Source organism: Mirounga angustirostris, unplaced genomic scaffold (genome assembly GCF_029215605.1).
Source record: "Mirounga angustirostris isolate CCGP_5_RB_7025 unplaced genomic scaffold, mMirAng1.0.hap1 SCAF_1, whole genome shotgun sequence".
Taxonomy (NCBI): domain Eukaryota; kingdom Metazoa; phylum Chordata; class Mammalia; order Carnivora; family Phocidae; genus Mirounga; species Mirounga angustirostris.
The window spans coordinates 187320693-187340397 of record NW_026991709.1 but is presented as its reverse complement, the minus strand read 5'-3'; the positions used below and the strand labels follow the sequence as shown (position 1 = coordinate 187340397).

Genomic DNA, 19705 nt, shown 5'->3' with positions numbered 1-19705 from the left:
GACCATAACTGATGTTTTGACAAGACAGAAGGAAAAAGAAGTCGGGAAGCAGGTGCTCAGAGCAGCAGGTCAACAGAAGGAAGGTCTGGACAGCAAAGAGCACACCTCCGACCACAGTACTGAGATTCAGGGACAGAGCCATCACCCAGACAACACAATCCAGGCTCCATACTTTGATCGCCAGGCCCTACGCAGCCAGGCCAACCTCACCCAGTGCCAGCCCCTCTTCAGTCTCTATGGTCTACCAGAGGCCTTCTTTCATCCCTTTGAGCCTGTCAAGCTCTCTCCCCAAGTAAGGCCCAGGTAAAGGCTGTTCCTTCTGCCTGGAATACGACTTCACCGGCTCTTCATAGGGCTGCCTCCCACTCATCCTTTACTTAGGTCTCAGCTCAAACATCAGCTCCTCCTCTCTGGCTACCCTATCTTAATAGGTTACCCACCCCCTTTTAGTATTACAGTACCTTCAACTCTTCCCTCCCAGTACTTGGCATCTTATATGTGCATTTGTTTGCCTGAATATTGTCCATCTCCTCCACTGGACTCCTGAGGGCAGGGACTGTGCCTGCCTGTTCACCGAGGGAGAACCACAGTTAGCACAGTGCCTGACATACAACAGGCCTCAGTAAATGCTTCCCGAGTGAATATGTTAATGATGAGCAAGGGAACAACTCACACGCAATAAGAACTGCCAAGAATATAGTTGGAGATTAGGTACAGAAACTGGGGCTCGAGGCAGGTCAGAGATTATCCAGGCAGGAGCCCAGTGAGATCCATGGTCAGAGCAAGCATCAGCATCGACTAGGATTTGCTATTGGACCTGTTACCAGGCTGTCATCCCACATTCCACCTGCCTGCTTACCTTAACTTCCAGGTATTACCTACTTCCAAATCCTGGGCCCACTCTCCACTTAACCTGCCACTGGTGTGGGCAGCTCCTACCACACCAAGAGAGTGTCACAGAAACCTGGCCAACCCCAAGTACCAGAAGCTGCTGTGCAGACCCCTCAAATCCAGTGATTAGTATTATAATCGTGAGAGTAACTAATATATGCCAAGAGCTTTATACATACAGCCTATTCAACCCTCACAGCATCCATAGTCAGCTACCACTGTAACCCTCAATTTAAAGGTGAAGAAACAGACTTAGTCAAGAAACCTACCCATGGTCCCACATCTGGTAACTGGTAAAGGCACATGCCTTCGTTTATAGATCTCGATCTCTGAGCTCAAAAATAATAAAAATGCGGGCGCCTGGGTGGCTCAGTTAGTTAAGTGACTGCCTTCGGCTCAGGTCAAGATCTTGGAGTCCGGGGATCGAGTCCCGCATTGGGCTCCCTGCTCAGTGGGGAATCTGCTTCTCCATCTTACCCTACCCCTTCTTGTGCTCTCTCTCTCTCATTCTCTCTCTCAAATAAATAAAATCTTTAAAAATAATAATAATAAAAGCACAAAATATAACAATAATAAAAATAAAAGCTAACATTTACTAAGAAATTACTATATGAGAGGTGCTGTGCTAACATTTTACATAGATCATCCTATTTTCTTCATACCTACCTACAAGGTATGTACTACTATATCCATTCTGGAGAAGAAAATAAAATTCTGCAAAGCAAAACAACTTGCCCAAGATCACCCTCATCTTGTAACAGAGTGACACATATATTTGTGAACCCTAAACAATGCTATTTATTCATGACATTAAAAGAGAATGGCGGGCGCCTGGGTGGCTCAGTTGGTTAAGCGACTGCCTTCGGCTCAGGTCTTGATCCTGGAGTCCCAGGATCGAGTTCCGCATCGGGCTCCCTGCTCGGCAGGGAGTCTGCTTCTCCCTCTGACCCTCCTCCCTCTCATGCTTTCTGTCTCTCATTCTCTCTGTCTCAAATAAATAAAAATAAAAATCTTTAAAAAAAAAAAAAAGAGAATGGCAACAGAGTAGGAGCCATAAAGAACTAGAGCCTTGCTTTCCAAGTGTGGCCCACGGACCAGCAGCATTTGCATCACCTGGGAGCTTGTAAGACATCCAGAAGCTTCTGGCCTCACCAGGACCTTCGCATATAGTTCCAGCCAGTCCCCAACCCACAGGAGTTGGACTCAGCTGTTTCATCTGCTCTAGGAAGCCAAACACAGCTAATTCCTCTAGGCCAGGGAAGCGTTGGCTGGTTGCCCCTCGGAAGTTCAGAGCCTAGAGGAAGCCGTAGCTTAGAAGAAGCTTTCTGCCCTGCCCCAAGGGGCCAAGAGACGGCCTCAGCTGCAGATTTCTCTGTGGCCACTGGCTGCCGAAGCTTCCGGGCCTTGCTCTTACCTGCTCAGTCAGCAGATCCCAACAACTGTGATTTCAAAGTGCAGGGCCCACCTGTTGTTTTGGTACCCCAGGATCACTTCCCCTCTTCTGAAGGTTCCAGGACCCCCCATTGATCAGGGCTGCCTCTCTGTGTAAGGACAACGCAAGCTGTTCACAGCACAACTCTGGAGGGCACCATTCACAGACGTATTTGTAAAAACAAAAAACGTTCCATCCCCCTCCACCCAACCATCTTTTTTTGTTGTTATACCTCTTCATAGGCTCTGCATGTCTTTCCACCTCTCGGTTGCTTTTTCCTGCCCTCCTTAGGATCACTACCTCTCCATCCACCAGCTTCATTCCTGGGAGAACCTGAACAGGAATTCCCGGGCTCCAGGGTTGAGAAGAAACAACCTTACTCCAGCAGGTTCCAGCCCCCCTCCTCTGCCTGTCCTCTGGGCTCCAAGCACAGACACAATCGCCTGCTTCTAGGTATCATTTAAATGTCTCCTGGCACAACCAAGCAGGTACCATCCTGCTTTAATGTGGAGACTTAAGACAGCATTGAGTTCTGAGTTTGGGGGGCAGGGGGGTGTTTGATTTTTTCCAAAAATGAAGACATGGTAAGAAGACTTTAAGTCTTGCAGAAAATGAAAATTCTGTTCTTACCATATACCACACACTTCAGTGATTAAATGACTGCAGACCATACCATCCTCCAAACTGTGCCCAACTAAAATATGCATGCATTAAACCTCATGAGGGAGTACTGATACTTCCACATTATCTATGATGGGTTTTAGCTCCAATAGCTTTGAGTCTGAGAAACTGCAAAATACACTGAATTTTAATGGAAATCTGGTTGTTAATAAAAAGAGGTAAATCCATAACAAGGAACACTAATAAACACATAAATAGACTCAGAAAGAGTCTTTAAGTTCCAGAATACCATCAACGTGGGCCTTTTGCAAACCTCTTAGCCAGTTTCTCATTTTTCTTTTCTATTCCTACTTATATATCATTAAAAGAAAACCTTGGCCTACGTACAAAATATCCCTAAAATATGTAATTTTTTAACTGTATTTTAAACCCTCCAACAAAAACAGCTTTTCCCACTCTCTTTTTCTCTTTATTAAGTCAACACAGTAGAAAAATAAAACAACTACATTGTGAAATGACCTCCTAGTGAGTAAAATAGCTCAGGAAAGGCTGAAAAATGAAATTATGGTGCAGGTAATAGAAATTCAGGCCAAGAATGCTCCTGGATGTTGGATATAAGGTTTTAAATATAAATATTCAGATAGAAACAAACCTAAGGACATATATTTTCTATAAGGAAAAAGAAACTTTTAAAAGGAAAGTATTATGGATAATCCAGCAAATTAAAGACATTTAACCAAATTAGCCTAATTATTCTGCCATGAAATGGAGGGTGAAGGTACCCATAAAAAATTAAATGGGCTCCCCCTGCTTGTGCTCTCGCTCTGTCAAATAAATAAATAAAATCTTTTAAAAAAAATTAAAAACGAAACTAATCTTTATAATAGGCAGCCTCTCTGGAAGCATTCATTTCAGGCTACTGAATTAGAATGTACAAATGTTACTGGTTAAGCCCCACGCTGGGCGTGGAACCTACTTAATTAAAAAAAAAGGGGGGGGGCGCCTGGGTGGCTCAGTCGTTAAGCGTCTGCCTTCGGCTCAGGTCATGATCCCAGGGTCCTGGGATCGAGTCCCACATCGGGTTCCCTCCTCGGCGGGAAGCCTGCTCTCCCTCTCCCACTCCCGCTGCTTGTGTTCCTGCTCTCGCTATCTCTGTCTCTGTCAAATAAATAAATAAAATCTTTAAAAAAATAAATAAATTTTTTTAATAAAAATTTAAAGAATGTTACTGGTTAAAATGGGTTGTAGTTTGTCTGAACAATAGTTTAAACCTTTACAGTAATACAGCCACAACTCATGAAAGCATGTAACTCAGTTTCTTTCTTTTGAACGTAGTTTTAATGGGTTAATAATATTTTTTTCAGCTATGAGGAATAAAACAAACTAAATATCAGGCAGAGAAACACAGCCTGAAACAAAACTGAGAATCCTGACTCGAGTGAGCACTCCCAGAGATACAAGGGCACTGGGGGAGAGAGTGGGGCATGGATTTCACTTCAAAGAAAACCCAGGACACAACCTATAGTTAGTTCATCAAATTCCAGGAAAGCTTTGTGACAAGGCTTATCATCTCTTTCACGCCCAAAGCCTTCAGAATGCTACTTTCTAGATACCTCTCTCCCCGCAAAGGACTTTCACCTGTTAGATTGTACCTGATTCATTTCATGATGTTCTGTTGTTAGAATCAGTTGTTTTCATTCCTAAATGCACTTCAGAATCACCTGGGAAACTTAAAAAGGAAAATACCAACACCTACCTCCCCTTCACACTCTGATTCAATATCTCTGGATGGGACCAGCCCCCGGTGACTTGACCTTGCAGCGAGGGTTGAGAACCACTGGTTGAAAAGCAATCCAAACAGGTTAAAATTATGTAAAGAAGGAGGCACTATAATTGGACTTAAATAAATTTACATGAGGAGGCAAAGTGCCTCAAATTCCCATCGTAATCAGATATAAGATGGTACTTTAAGGATCCCAGGGTTTTTTTCCATCAAATTTAGACAGTCTCGATTACACGGGAGAAATATATCTAGTTGCCCATAATACTCAGGTTTTTACCAAGGACTGAAGAAGTTTGGCACTTCACATCCGAGATAAAAACAAAAATGGTACAATTAAAAGTAATCTATTCCAGGGGTGCCTGGGTGGCTCAGTCAGTTAAGTGACTGACTCTTGATTTCGACTCAGGTCATGATCTCAGGGTTGTGAGATCGAGCCCTGCATCAGGCTCCTCACTGGGCATGGAGCCTGCTTAAGATTCTCCCTCTCCTTCTTCCCCTCTTCCCTCTCTACCTCGCCAAAAAAAAAAAGGTGATCTATTCCATCTAGTATTCAAAACATGATTAAAAAAAAAGGTAACATGGAGCAGGGTGCATTAAGTTGGACTTATTAACAACAGTAAGAGTAAATTCAAAGCTACTGTGTCTTGAGTGCCAGTTACTGTGTTAAGCACGTTCTATGGGTTGTCTCACTGGAAACTTAAAACACTGCTCTGCAAGAGGAATTATTACTTCAATTTCACAGATAATAAGGAAACTGAGGCTGAGGCTCCGTGAGACTAGGACACCTTCCGCAGAGTCACACTGCAAGTGACAGATAGAAGCAAGACTAGAATCCAGGTCTGTGACTCTCTGGAGTCCATTCTCTTAACCACTACCATCTCTCATCTAGACCACTCAAGAGTCTCCTCAGTACTGGCTCCTCAAAGTACAGTCCACAGACCAGCAGCATCAGCCTGTTAGAAATCCTGAACCTCTGGCCCATTCCAGATGTACGGAATCAGAACCCACAGCTTAAGATCAGCAGGAGAGTCATATTCACATTAAAGTTAAAAAACACAGGCCTGCCTGGACAATTCTCTCTCACAAATTCATCATCTTTACTGCATTCACACTTTTAAAAAACAAATCCTATCATTTCATTTCCCCAGTTAAGACTGTAAGTGGTTTCCCAAATGCCCTTGGAATAAAGTCCAGAATGCTTTTACAATACAGGTAACTGGACTTTGCATAATATCTCTGGTGCCTCCCTATGCAGCCTGATACCCACCATGTCCCCCCAGTCCAGTGATTTTTATACTCCAGACATAGAGATCTTCTTTCCACTCATCGAATCCCAATACCCGCCTCTTCCTTTCCTGTCTTCCTCCCTCCCTTCCCTCCTTTCTGCCTTCCTGCTTTCCTTCCTTCCTCTAAGCTCTTCCCGGCCTAAAACTGACCACCACCCACCACCACGACCAACTCATTTCAGCCACATTCACTGCTGTATCTGCAGCGCATAACAGTGCAGTGCCTGGCACAGAGCTAGGAGCAGGATAAATGTGCTGAGTAAGTACATGCTTAGGCTACTGATAAACGTGCTGAATAAGTACATGCTTAGGCTACTGAACAGCAAAGGCTGTTCCCTTTGCACATCTGCTCTTTACTCTTTCCCATTTTTCCTTCCCTGTCCCCTACACCACCTCTCTTCTCTCACTCACCTCCTTATCAGTAACCTCATGGCTGTTGTACTTGTCAGTTGTCAGCCTTAGAGAGACACACTGCCATGCCCACATGTCCATTGCCCTGCGGTTACTCACCAACAGGGTGATGACTGTTTCACTCTAACCCTGAGACACCTGGAATAGGCCCAGTCCTTTCCAGAAGTAGAAGTAGACAGAAGACCCCACCAACAGGGGCAGGCCACTTTTCAATCTGAGATTCAATAAAGAGATGGAACCATAGATCAGGGACCTCTCAGAAGGCAACATAAAGTCAAAAGCTTCAATATCGCTCTACCCACACAGAGTATGACTGAGCGGACAAGATCGATTATCAAAGTTGTGGTTAACTTCATACTTTAAATGGGATGGCCAACCTTGCTATTCTAAGAAACCAAATGGCAAATCCTTTTATGAAGCAGATACCTGCCTCAAGTTTAAATGGTGAATAACCACGATATATTTTCATATACTGTTTAATAACAAAAATAAGAGCTACTATTCATCTGTTGAGTACAAGCTACTGAGTACCTGACAACACACTCAAGGTTTTAAAAACACTATCTTATTTAATCTTTATCCTCACTTTATGGGTAGAAATGCATATTATCCCTATTTTACAGAAGAAACCAAGGGCTAAGTTACTTGCCTCTTAGGGCAGGGCTGGGATTTAAATCATGGGCCTCCAGGCTACCACTCCCTATGGCTTCTTTGCTATGTTTTGCTATTTGGATCACTTTCTCATCTGAGAAATCACAGACATGGACATTCCCAAAGAAACAGCCCCTTGGAAGATGACCTCAAAGGCTGAGATTTTTCTTTGCAATGTAGACATTGAAAGGAAAGCAACCTGCTACATCTTATATTTCAAAGCACTTCTATCTTAAAAGAGATTCAAGAAAAAGATGTGGGAACAGAGCTCAGGGGTACTTATGAATGCAATTTCACAAATATTTTTTCAGTAGCTACCAGTGGTCAAGCACGTGCTGGAAGCTGACTGTTAGCTGGGAAAGTGCTGGGCAGGGCAGGGGGCTACAGGAAGGGATGGGGAGAACATTGCCCATAGTGACTGTTTCAGGAATGTTAAGCCAATAATTTATAAAAATGTTAGTTTATTATCTAACTATTATCAGGAGATGAGTTACCTGCTTTATTATCTGTGAATACATAATTGAAAGGGACAGTGTGTCTTCTAAAACTGAAGTATTACATAAGTCAAACAACTCATGTGTTCCTTTCTGACACCCCATATTAGAGGGTCAAACCGTAACTTGTATGAATACAAACATAGTGTCAGATTTTGTTCTCAAGGGTCTGAAAGAACAAAAGAGAAAAAAGCACTGGGAGCCAAAACAAGACATTCCCAAAGTAGAAAGGGAGCATATTAAAGTCACACGTATATACAAATAAAGAGAGGAGTACAGAAACATTTCCTAAAGAATTCCAGCAAACATTTACAGAGATAAGGATAGGATGAGAACACCAAGTCAAAGAAATCATGAGCCTGAAAGGTCACAAACATTACCACGAGGCCTCCAGAAACCTGTCTCCTTGCAGAAAGGGCATGAGATGAAGATCATGGATCCCTCTCCTCATTTATAAAAGGAAGGAGTTAGATTAGATGGTTTTTAAGGTCCTTCTAGCCCTAACCCATTAGCTACTTTAATCCATGCGGCCCCTGCACCTGAAGTCAGATGAGCATGCAAAGATGCTCAAAAAACTTTGGTTGAGGGGCACCTGGGTGGCTATTGGTTGAGCGTCTGCCTTCGGCTCAGGTCATGATCCTGTAGTCCTAGGATCAAGCCCCCACATCGGGATCCCTGCTCAGTGGAGAGCCTGGTTCTCCCTCTGCCCCTCACCCTCTCTCTGTCTCTCTCTCTCTCAAATAAATAAATAAAATCTTAAAAAAAAACTTTTGTTGAATTAATGAAACGTTACAACCTTACCAATAAGAAAAGGCTTTACAACAATTGGTCCTGGCCTGGCCTACAAAGAACAAATTAGAAGAGAAACCATTATCTAAACAGCTTCGCATCTGGTACCCCTTCCAGCTGACTGCTGGTAGAATGAAAATAACCCTGGACTTGGAAATAAGACACTTGGGTCTAGTCTCATCTCTGACACAAACCAACTGTGTGACCTTGGGCAAATGGCTTTACCACCTGGAGTTTCCTCATCTCTAAAATAAAGGTATTATAAAGCTATATATAGCCAACATTTGTGGAACCTTTACTATATGCCAGGAACTGTTCCAAGATCTTTGTCTTAAATTTAAATGATCTCAAAGATTTTTGCTGCTCTAACATTTAGTCTGACTACAGAGGAAACATGGTATGATGGAAAGATTCCAAATTCTGTACTCAGAAACGTCGGACTCCCTCTCGCTCTGTTAGGTGGGGTCTTTTTTTTTTTTTTTTTTTTTAATTTGACAGAGTGACAGAGAGCACAAGCAGGAGAGTTGGAGAAGGAGAAGCAGGCTGCCCACTGAGCAGAGAGCCTGATGCTGGGCTCGATCCCAGGACCCTGGAATCATGACCTGAGCCAAAGCAGAAGCTCCCGACTGAGCCACCCAGGCGCTCCAGGCGGGGTCTTTTTTTAAGCAGAGACTGTTAAACAGACTACGTTACTGAGTACTTCTGTTCCCTAGCTGAGTTAATTTGGACAGGTTGCTTAACTTGAGTTGCTGAACTTAGTTTTCTAATATGTGAAAAGCATATAAAATGGTTCTCTCATATAGCTTTTGAGAGGATTAAATTAAATTATAATAACTAACTGTAATATATATTAATAAATACACATATATTACATTTTATTACTAGGTGTGTGACCGAGGACAAACTATCTTCTCAAGGTTTTTCCTCAACCACAGATGGGAGGTACGGTGTTATGAAAAGAAGTAACGTGAACATTCTGTAAACTGTCGAGTGTCAGCTGTGTTTGAAAGCATGCATATTCCTTAATACTTGGATAAGGGTATACAATACTCCTCTAATACTTGTAACAGCATATACAATCAATGACAACGACAACAATAATAAAAGACAGCTTTACTAGACATATCTCTCCACTCCCCAACAACAACAAAAGACGCTTTCCTAAACATCTCTCTAGTCCCCGCTCACAGCGGGTGGAACTAGAAGCTGGCAGCCAAGAACGCAGGGCCACATGGAAGTTGTAGTTCCGAGTCAAAGGGCCGACCCACAAAACGGCTGAAGTGAGACTTCATCTCCCAGGAGACACCTCGCCGCACCAAATGGCACGCTGGGAGATGGAGTCCCAACCCTCCGGGAAACAGGCAGCGGGACTCCAACTCCCAGACGCCTCCGCTACGCAGGCAGCCAGCGGTAAAATGGAGCCGCAGAGGGAGAGTCCAGGCACACCCGGCTTAACAGGTGCGACTAGGGGCCGCTCTTAGTCCCAGGCCCAGCACAGGTGAGAGCCTTTCTACAACAGCTACGGGAATCATTTTCTGCTGGTCCCTAGCACATTTCTTGAGAGATCCGGAATAATAAAGCAGTAAGTTTGCAAGTGGCAGACTTTCACAAACAAGACATTTAGCTTTCCGCTCCAGCCAGCATCCTTGGGCCACTTGGGCAGAGATCTTTAAGCTCTTTTTTCCAAAATAAAACACTGAGTGGCTGATCCAAGGTCATACACCAGATGGAGAATTTGATCCTAGAGAGGCGCCTCCAACTCCGGTTCCACTAACCAGCCTCCCCTCTCCACGCCCCTCCCCCCGGCCCCACACGGATATACCTTTAAAATCCCCACATATTTTTATATACAAACTACATTAATCCATAAAATGCCAAACGAGCTTGGACTCATTGAGTTACCCCACAATAAAGAATTCACTGCTTTTTAAAATGTTTTTAAAACATCAAATGTAAGATTCCCTCCCAAAATACTGCCTTCCTTCTACCTACTTGGCTCCTTTCTTGGGCACATGTTCAGCACCCTCCCTTTGGGGAACCCAGAGCTGGGTGTTTAATACAGTTCTTTGGGGGCAGCGATTCCTGCTACTTGCCTGTGACACTGGCAAACCCTGCAAAAGCGGCCAGTGCCAACTACACCACCAGGTCTGGTTGCTGGGGCGTCCCTGGAACCGCTGGCGTGGTCCCATGCCTCAGTTTACCCCCTCATGCAGCAGATGGGCGGGTTAGGGTTAGGGCTGGTGGTCAGAACGGGTCCTGTAGGTTCGGGGGTAGGAGGGTCCTTGGGGCAGACACACCACCACCACCACCACCCCAGGAGCTGTGCGAGCCGGACCCCGCCCCACTGGACTGCGGGTGTATGGACGAGACGCGCGTGGAAACCAAGACCCGCACCCCAGAAACACTCTTCGACTGGGGCTTGCCCCCTGCCCCTACCTTCCAAGATCTTGGCAGCTGGAAAGTGAAAGGCAGAGGGAGGGAGCGCGGGGCAGGAGCGGCACCTGGGCGTGTGCCCACTGGGGTGGCCTCCTGAGGGACCCGGGAACAGGAGGGCAAAAGTCCCGCGACGGGACGGAACGGAGAGGGTACTACAATTCCCAGACGGCGCCGCGAAGGGGGCGGAATCTAAGATGGCCGCTGGCCTGAGGACAGAAGTGAGGGCCAATAGGCATAAAGTATGCGCCTACAACGGGCCAATCAGAAGCTATAATGACAATAACTCTGATTCAGGGGTGAGAAACATTGTTTCTCTCCGGAGAGCCGCTGAGGTGAGAATCCCCTCGAAAGGGATTTTTGTCGTAAACTTCACAATCTTTCTTTTTTTCCAAATGGCAAAAGAAATAAGAGTCTTCAGGCTATGCCGCCTTTTTTCCTCCTTATTTCCTCCTAAACGTGTTTAACTTCCCACCCACCCCGCCACGCCCCACTACTCCGCACAGGTTGGATTTTCTTTCGCTTCCTCTACTCACTCTGGATCGTGTTTGAATCCTTAAGCCTTCTTTTCTTTATATTTCTCTCATAACACGGGCTCGCAGGCCTTTACCTGATCCGCTTTACGACTACACTCGGCCTTTCCTGGAATCCTAACTAAAATTGCACCGCGAACTCCCTTGCCCCTTCCTTTCGTCCTTTTTTGTTCTATTTTTCTACTTAGCACTTTTCCTTACCGAACACGGTATGTAATTCATTTATCTATCTTTTTTTATCGTCTTGTCCTCCAGAATGAAAGGTCTATGCAGATGAAGATTTTTGTTCTGCTTACTGCAATATTTCTAGCACCTGGAAGTATATTTGGTATATATATAGTAGGCACTCAGTAAATATACTTTAATTGAATGAAATCTAGAGTAGTCTTTACTTTCTTTTCTCCCCTTCTTCAGTGCAGATCAATTAAATCCATCTCTGACAACCATGGGGCCCTTGTGCTTGCTCCCTTTTCAAATTCAAAATCATTCTCTCAATATAGTCTAGAATGCTGGAGAAATAAATCACTGATTCAGATGCAGTTCCTAACTTCAAGATGTTTCTGGTCTAGAGGAGCATGAGAAATAAACTTAATTTTGCAATAAATGCAATTGCAAATTTCAGAGCAGCTAAATAATTGCACAAGGTCATGCAGCTCATAAGCAGGGCCTAGAATCCTGGCCTTCAGACTCTTGGTACTACACACCATGCTTCTTATAGCAACCTCCCGTCAGGATTGCCTGCTTCCCTTCTCTTTCCTACCAAACCTAGTTCTAAGGAAGAAGATATATATGCCAGTCATCTTTTACATGTAAGGAGAAACAAAGAGCAATTACACTTGGACAAACACTGAGATATTTCCCTACTTATCCTGACACCATTTCCCTTTTTCTTTTCTTTCTTTTTTTTTTTTTTTAAAGATTTTATTTATTTATTTGACAGAGAGAGATAGTGAGAGGAGGAACACAAGCAGGGGGAGTGGGAGAGGGAGAAGCAGGCTTCCCGCCGAGCAGGGAGCCGGATGTGGGGCTCGATCCCAGGACCCTGGGATCATGACCTGAGCCGAAGGCAGACGCTTAACGACTGAGCCACCCAGGTGCCCCCCCTCCTTTTTTTAAGAGAAAGCAAGCGGGGAGAAGGAGAAAATCTTTTTTTTTTTTTTTTTAGAGAGAGAGTGAGAGCAAGCAGGGGAGAGGGAGAATTTTTAGCAGGCTCCGTGCCCAGGACGGAGCCTGACGCAGAGCTGATCTCACAACCTTGAGATCATGACCTGAGGCAAAATCAAGAGTCAGACACTCAACTGACTGAGCCACCCAGGCATCCCTATTTCCCTTTTTTTTTCCGCATCACTTTTTTCTTTGGCCTGCTTCATTACATGCAGGTGATTACACCAAATCTTAGATCTCTCATGCTTTCTGATGTTTGAACCCCATGGAGAGTAGCAAGGTGTCCTACAAAATGTCCTGATGTGAAATACTGATGTCCTAGGAAGCTTGGCTCTCAGAGAATGTCACTGTGGATTATGGTCAATTTACAGGTCATCACACAGACACCATGGCCACAAAGAATACTTGTGAATAACTAGGTGAAACTGAAAACAATCACGATGAAACAGAAATGTGATCAATTTGTATACAGACTAATTTTGTGCATAGAAATTAAAACCCTCCTAGCCTAACTGTCAATTTGGGCTTATTTCCTATAACACAACAGTTCTTTCTAGCTTTTATGAGCACAGACTCAGCTCAGTGGTACCAGCTTTTCTCAGCTGAGTGGCATGAGAGATTTCAACACATGTGTCAGCAGCCAGACTAAATGTGGAAGGAATCATTGAACCATATGAAAATGGAAAGCTCAACAACTAGACTCTTCTCCTGAGACAGTATCAACCTATAATCATTACATCTCCTACTTAGCAATCAAAAGGCAAATGTCATGAATATATTCAGGATCTAAGCAGTGGTATCTAATGATTATTAAACCATTGTTAGGCAGCCTAGTGTGAACATATATGTATTACGTGAACTGTGGGTGATGCTGTTTGCTGTGCTTAAGGTCAGCCATGACCTTCAGAGAAATACATAGATACATACATAAGCATGAACACATGGCACTTGCCTTGGACCCAGGATGTCCAAGTGCAAGACAATCAATGCAGGATGACTGTCTGATCCGCAACTTGATTAATAATCACCAGGAGATGGTATCTTTGAGTCCTCCCAGGAGTATATCCTGAGACAGGTATTCAAGTGCAAGTCAGTAATATCAGGAAACACCAGTAGAATAGGAAAGTGAAATAGGGAAGGGAAGACAGACAAAAAAGCATGTTACTACAAGGGGTGATTGAGCTTAATCCTCCTGGGGAACTCTAGAAAACAATGTAGAACACGTGCCATAGACTGAGCTATCCCACCAAAGGGACAAAAGAACTAGGTTGTTTAAATACTAACTCCCGTCAGTCAGTACATGGGGCCGTTTTCCAGGGCACTTAGTCCCTGGCTCTCTAGGCATGCTGTCTGAGCGGGCAGAGTTGCCTCCGTGTCCAGAGAAAGCCAGAGATACAGGTGCTGCCATTGGAAGTCAGGCCGGTATCCTGAAATGGTGAGGGAATAGGGGTACTGGCAGGGTGCCAAGAGTGTCTGCTCCAGGTGGCTTTGGGTCACCATAAGCTCATTGTTGAGACTAGCAGAATAAGAATAATTCCAAACTTAAACACTCACCAAAACCAAACCAAACAAAAAAGCAATCTACCACCTTGTATACTTCATCATGTGAAAAATTAAGATAGATAGTACTTTCTAAATTCTCGATAACACACACAAACAAAACAAAATCTACACAACAAAAGCCTCTCACACTGGGAACTCTTTGGAGACCTCAGGAGAGGCTCCAGTGGGACTGGGGTTTAGTAGAGAGGGGAGGAAGGACATCAAGAAAAAGAGAAGAGGGAATTCAAAGAAATATTGCTGAAGACAATATGTTATTCATTTCATGATATTGAAGAAACACAAATAAAGGGCTTCAGATCTTTAAGAAATTATCATTAAAAGTGCACAGACTGTGGTCTTCAGACCTAGAAGAGAGTTTTGTGCTAGACCTCTATGGGTTGTGCCATTATATAATGCACTTCTTCAGAGCAAATAGCTTTACTTGAAGTTAGTCACCATTTGTTTGTCTTTCTATTTATCATCTGTCTTCTCCAAATAAAATGTAAGCTTCATGAAGGCAAGAACTTTGTTCATGTCTTACTCAGTTTTAGATACGCAATAAATACAAAGCAAATAGTGCAAGTACTAGAAGGGCCTGACACACTGTACTACTCATTACATTCAGGTAAGCCATGAAGTAAAGAGACAAAAGCGACCCTGCAAAAACCTCCCATTATCACAAAGCTTGAGACTATCCTGATGTGTGGAAAGACCAGTGGTCACGTAAATGGTCTACTGGTCTTCTACTTAAGTCAAATATTCCCAACAGCACCCTCTTCAAGCACACAGGACCTCCAGGAAAATCTTTACCATGGAAATAGAATTTCAAAACTAGAAAGGCATTTGAGATCAAAGAGATCAACTCCCTGAATAATTCATCTCAGCTGTATGTTACAGGTCATAATCCAGAACTTGGGGATATTCATTTAACTGGTAAAATCATCTCTAATAGGAAAACATTGTATTAGAAAAAAAATGATGCATTGTTTCTGTAATACAAAGCATAAAAAGGTTGGGAAACTCAGCTGTACCCAGATGCTCACGTCTCCTTCACAAATTTCTCAGCCCACAATCATTCAGCTTTTTGGCTGTTATGGGAGAAATCTGGTTGTTAATAAGAACCATCTCATGATATTCTGAAAATTCTCTAAATTTTTTCCCTATCTTTTTTTACTCTCTCCTCTTACTTATCCCTTTGTTGTTCTGTGTTAAATATATTCCTTGGGTGGATTTGTTCATCAGATATTTAGAGTTCAGTCTTTTCCCTATAGTTAGTGAACATATGCATGCTGTCTCCTTTTAACTATGCCTCATAAATAATCACACTTAATCCTTCTTACTGCCATCTTTTGCAATCATCTTCCAGTTACCTAGAACATACGGTGCATAAAACTAAGCTCAGTGTCCAAGCTGTGATCTCACTAGGGTGGCTCAAAGATAAGCTATGATTTTTCATCACTCTCTTTCAAGAAATTATGCCTCTAAACACATTGCCCTGGTTTCACTGCAGCTTTAAAGACATTTCATCATTCTTGAGGAAAAAAACGCTTTAAAAACATTTCATAAAAATTAAGAAGTATATTTCTTTAGTAGAGGACTTAGTGCAGAATGGGATGCAACTTCACTTCAGCCCAGTTTTTCATGTATTAAGGGTTACTCCGGGCCAGCCACTGTGCACTGGGCTGGGATTCACTGATGAATTAGACAGTCCCTGATATTGTATGGTAATAGAAACCAGAAACAAGTAAACAGGTGAACAAATCTATGTGATGCTTTAGAACTTTATACCAGAATGAGTCAATTCTGCTACCTACAGTGGAGGAAAAAAAAAGAGTTCTAGGCAGAAGCAACAGGACATGACAAGTGCCAGAGCTCAGAAGTAGGGCAGTAGGGAAAGAGGCTGGAGGAGTTGTAAGAGTCAGCTCAGAATGGTTTCACAAGCATGCTTCTTAGTTTGCTAAAGGGCAATTGAGAGCCTTGTAACTATTAAATGAATGCTTGATTTTGAGGCAAACAGAAAAATTCATTCAACAATTATTTATTGAGCACCTACTGTATGCCCCAGCATTGTTCTAGGTTCTAGAGGACACAGCAGTAAATAAGTCATAAAAAATCCCGCCTGGTAGATGAACCATGAGAGACGATGGACTCTGAAAAACAAACTGAGGGTTCTAGAGGGGAGGGGGGTGGGAGGATGGGTTAGCCTGGTGATGGGTATTGAGGCGGGGAAAATTTTGCATGGAGCACTGGGTGTTATGCACAAACAATGAATCATGGAACACTACATCTAAAACTAATGATGTAATGTATGGGGATTAACATAAAAATTTTAAAAAAAAAATCCCTCCCCTGGAAGTGCCTGGATGGCTCAGCCAGTTAAGCATCCGACCCTTGGTTTCCACTCAGGTCATGATCTCGAGCCCTACATCAGGCTCCATGCTCAGTGGGGAATCTACTTGTGATTCTCTCCCTCTGCCCCTTCCCCACACGCTCATGCACACTCTCTCACATAAATAAATAAACATTTTTTAAAAAATTCCCACCCTTGGGCGCCTGGGTGGCTCAGTTGGTTAAGCGACTGCCTTCGGCTCAGGTCTTGATCCTGGAGTCCCTGGATCGAGTCCCGCATCGGGCTCCCTGCTCGGCAGGGAGTCTGCTTCTCCCTCTGACCCTCCCCCCTCTCATGTGCTCTCTCTCTCATTCTCTCTCTCAAATAAATAAATAAAATCTTTAAAAAAAAAAAAATTCCCACCCTTGTCGAACTTCTAGTAGAGAAGAAAGACCATACACTAATACACAAATTTATAATCTATCACAGGATGATGATAAATGCTATGAAAAAAGTGCAGACTGAGGGGCCGGAAGATGATGGGTGGTCTTCTGTTGGTTAGAGTGGTCACGAAGGCCTCTTTGAAGAGGTGTTATTTGAATGAAGATTTCAGTGAAGTGAGGGGGCCTCAATAAAGTGAGAAAATCAATGGAAGAATGTTCCAGAGAGAGAGAGAACAGTATGTGCAAAGTCCTTAAAACAAGAACAGGCTTAGCATGGTGGAAGAGTAGCAAGAAAGTCCATATGGCTGGAGGAGAGTGAATGAGAGAAAAAGCCATGCAAGACGAGGTCAAAGGTCATGCAAGACGAGGTCAAAGGTAACCAGAGGCCAGAGCATGGAGGCCACAGTAAATCTTAAGGGACTATGTTAAACGATTCCATAAATGTACTTGCCAGATGTTGTATATAGTATGATCTATTTGTGTAATCATTAAAGGATTGTGTTATAATTATCAAGGTCCATAATCACTCATCCAAAACTTTGGGGACAGGTGTATTTTGGAAATTAATCTTACTGTCTTTAGGAAAGGTAATATATGCCTGTACTATCCAGTGTGTGACATGCCTAGAGCAGTCTTGGGACAGCAGCCTGTCATCAAACATTGATATTTCTGCAACAAAATACATATGGGATAAATAAAAACTATAAATAGCCCCTATCGGGCCAGCCTTTTGGTTTTCAAACCTTTTTGAATTTCGACACTGCAAATAAGACATTGTGAACCTGTATTTTCATCTGTGGTAGAAAACTGGAAGCATCAAAATGCTTGTGAACAGTGGTTGGGGAAATCAGATGGGATGGGCAGCAGGAGTATCTTTTATTCTACTTTATACAATTCTGAACTTCTGAACACTATTTTTTTTTTTTTACCGTATATTGGATATGTCATTGAAATAACACTAGTTTAAATTTAAAAAAAATAAAATAAATGTGGATTCTAAGGCTTTTATTCTTGTAGTCTTTGGGTATTCAACAATATGGACAGTATTACAGGAAAATATTTTAAGCAAAAAAAGTAATAGAAAAGATTTTGAATATGCATTACAAAATTGCTTCTGAATTTAAGTGTTTTAGTCATGACATTCAACTTTTACTGTGTCCTCTGTAGGCTTTTCAGATTTTCGTTTTTTAAAGATGTTTGTGGACTGGAGAGAGTCATAGTATCTAGATGACTTTGTAAGGAGTAGGAAAATTCATTTCTAAAATTCAGTATAAAATGTATTTTTAAAATTTATGGTAAATCAGATTCCCTAATGCTCCAAGAAGTTTCATCTGTTTCCTTATAGAACATGGTCCATTCTCTGGACTTGTGGTTGTTTCTGTTTTGTTTCATTTTGTTTTTAAGGCGGATCTGTGAGGTTTTTGTCTGTTTTGATAACAGGATGTCATGCTTGTGATAAATACTTGCCTGAAAGAGATTTATAATGCACAAGCCCCTAAAATATTTAGACATTCTAAAATTGTAATTTGCAACCTCCCTGTTTCCTACCACTCTCCCCCCAACAAAAATTCAGAGAGATGTATTTAACAGATGCTGTGTTCTGTGGTGAATGTTATTGGCTATGTGGCTGAAAACTGCAATTAGCCATGCCTCCCTGATTCATACATGAATCGTTTGGAGGTTTATTATTCCACAAGAATGTTAATGAACATGAATACAAAATACTCTGAGAGATTTTCTTTTTATCTTGGTAAAGTACAAATGGTAAGGGAAAAATAATCATTTAAAATAATTAATGAAAAAATACTCCATATATAACTAGATCCTTGATTTTTTGAATGGTAAATAAGACTGTATAATTTGTTGGAGCCTCTTCTCTATGAAACTCATAGTGACTTTACACACATCAATTAATAAAGCTTCAGGACCCCTACCAGGTAGGTTTTAATAAAACCCAGGAGTCCTAACTTTTCTGACCTTTGCTCTAGTTTCCAGCTAAGAAACTAGCTGACAAAGATGCTTTCACATCTTTGAAAACAGAATGGGTATGGAACCAATGTTCATAGTTCAGGTGATATTTATGAGTAGTGTTCTCCTATGAACCTAGTTGGAAATAAAAGTAATTTAGAGGAAATGATATTTCAGCACTGCCTTAATCTAGCAGGGATTTTCTTCATGAGAAAATTAAACCAAACACAAACTGGAAGTATGACTTAACTGGGCCGGCTTCTGCATTTAGGGTCACCAAAGCGTACTGTAAATGGAAATCAGATTGCTTTAGAATCCAAGAACAAACTCTACTTTTGACCTTTAGAAAGCTCATGATGTATATGCCCACAAAATAAACAAAATAATTTCAAAGTAAATTCGTTGAGTGCACCTGACCTTTGAAACAGAGCAGATGATGTTAATCAGATTTGTACAACTTTAATCTAGCTCAGCCTCCATCTCTCCATGTAGTTTTTTAAATATCATAAAGAAGAGTCTCACAACAGGGAATCTCTCAAATCGGAATAGATTTAGAAATGGAACCAGATGTATAACCTTGCCTCAAACAATGAAGTATAACTCGGACATGTAAGCAAGTGAGCATTATGACTATAACCCAATATAATGTGCTCCTGAGGAAAAGTGACTTTTTCAAAATATTAACTTAAGCACATTGTAGGCAGGTTTTCAATATTACAGTAAAATGTGTTTTGAGTCCTGATACTGTGTGAGGCACCTAGGGGGAAACTTTGAGTTGGAAATGACCTACATATTAGAAAAAGGTGTTCCATCTGACCACTGCAACTGGTTTCGTCCAGCCATAACATTTCTGCATTTGGGACTTCGAATGTCTGAGCCATGGTCTTTTTAGAATAGCCTATTAGGTAACTTGATAGACATATGCTTATTCCCAG

The 19705-nt window shown here is 42.4% G+C and overlaps 1 protein-coding gene across 2 annotated transcripts in view; it reads right to left on the bottom strand.

The window, feature by feature from the left end:
- Positions 1–10957, bottom strand: part of FHIT (fragile histidine triad diadenosine triphosphatase) — a 1508464-nt gene extending 1497507 nt beyond the window's left edge. For both annotated transcript variants that reach the window (XM_045862036.3, XM_064594290.1), the window contains exon 1: positions 10795–10957. The gene's annotated coding sequence lies outside the window, so the exon portion shown is untranslated. The remainder of the gene's footprint in view (positions 1–10794) is intronic.
- Positions 10958–19705: the final 8748 nt, after the last annotated feature.